This window comes from Gekko japonicus, unplaced genomic scaffold (genome assembly GCF_001447785.1).
Source record: "Gekko japonicus isolate JY-2015 unplaced genomic scaffold, Gekko_japonicus_V1.1 scaffold1716, whole genome shotgun sequence".
NCBI classification, from domain to species: domain Eukaryota; kingdom Metazoa; phylum Chordata; class Lepidosauria; order Squamata; family Gekkonidae; genus Gekko; species Gekko japonicus.
In genome coordinates this window covers 8,937-10,448 of record NW_015165868.1, presented here as the reverse complement: position 1 = coordinate 10,448, position 1,512 = coordinate 8,937, and the positions used below count along the sequence as shown (strand labels likewise).

The 1,512-nt window shown below is 56.3% G+C and overlaps 1 protein-coding gene across 1 annotated transcript in view; it reads right to left on the bottom strand.

Moving 5' to 3' along the window:
* The window catches only part of SEC61G (Sec61 translocon gamma subunit), a 6,942-nt gene extending 5,632 nt beyond the window's left edge, over positions 1-1,310 (bottom strand). The window contains exon 1 of the mRNA XM_015411249.1: positions 1,215-1,310. The gene's annotated coding sequence lies outside the window, so the exon portion shown is untranslated. The remainder of the gene's footprint in view (positions 1-1,214) is intronic.
* Positions 1,311-1,512: the final 202 nt, after the last annotated feature.

The window sequence follows — 1,512 nt, the reverse complement described above, 5'->3', positions numbered from 1 at the left end:
TACATATAGCAATAAATTAGCATACAGCATAATGAAGATGTTTAACAGGGTATCCTTTCCCTTTGCAGAGATCCTGTTCCTCTACCCTCAACCTCTACCATTTATTTTTAGAGGCTTCCAACATTCTCCTCTAATGCTAGTTGATGCCTTGAGTTTGCAGTGCTCCATGGCAGGGCATTTTTGCATGAAGGCATGTTGTGCCAGGAATTTCACCCTTGCTGATGTCAGAAAGAAACTACCTCTTCCCTCATCACCAGTTATGACTGGGAGACTCCCACTACTGCCCCCCCCCATCACCTTCCTTTTAGGAAGAGTCCATAACCCTTTAACAAAGGCGTGGCACTATTATATTTTGGGGAAGGAGGATGCATCCCTTTAAACACATAAAACCAGAGAAATTATATAAAAACAACAGCGGTGATCCCCAATGTAGAGGGTGCGAAACTTTGGGCTGGGAGCCCAAAAGGTGTTGCAGGGTGGAGCCTGGGGAGGACAGGGTTTGATGAGGGAAGGGACTCTGGTGGGGTATAATGCCACGGAGTCCACCTTCCAAATAGGGTTGCCAGCTCCAGGTTGGAAAATACCTGGAGATTTCGGGAGTGGAGCCTGAGGAGGGGGGGGATCTGGGGAGGGACTTCCGTGCCACTGAGTCCACCTCCCAAAGTGGCCATTTTTCTCCAGGTGAACTGATCTCTGCTGCCGGGAGATCAGCTATAACAGCGGGGGAGATCTCCAGCCACCACCTGGAGGTTGGCCACCCGACTTCCGAGGTAGCCATTTTCTCCAGAGGAACTGATCTGTTGTCTGGAGGTCAGTTGCAAGCCCAGGAGATCACAGGGCCCCACCTGGGGATTGGCAACGCTCGGAGGATTGATGTCAAAGATGAACTTGCCCATACCTGACGGCTATAAAACACAATCTTCTGGCTTAGTAACTCTGTGTGTGTGTGTGTGTGTGTTCACATCATTTATACCCCACTTTTCTTCCCCAGGGGGGACCCAAACAGACTTTCATCCACACACACAACCACCCTGCAAGGTAGGCCAGGCCGCGAGAAAGGAGAGCCTCGAGCCAGACCCCGCCCCGGCTTTGCGGACCCCCCCCCGAGGCGGGGAGGGGGCCGGTTGTTCCTCTCAGAGGCACAGGGAAGCCCCTCCGCACGCCCCCTGCGGCACTCGGGTTCAGCCGCGGCCCCGCGGACCCCCACCACTCACCGGCTTCTTTCTTCGTCGAGCGCTTCAGCTCCTGCTCCAAAGACACGTCGCCTCCCAGCACAGACACCGGAAAAAGGAAGTGACGCCTCTCAGAGGCCGCCTTCCTTCGGGGAAAGGGGCTGCAGCCACCAACTTTGCGAGCGCGACGTCCGGCTTCCCATCGAAGCGCCAGAGGGTCGTCCATATGCGGGGCGGAAGCTGCGGGGCTCCCTGAGGGTCCGCCGGGCAGGAGGAGGAGGAGGAGGAGCCGCCTTGGGACGCGGCGCTTTGGCCGCAGCCGACCCACCCCCTCCCCGCC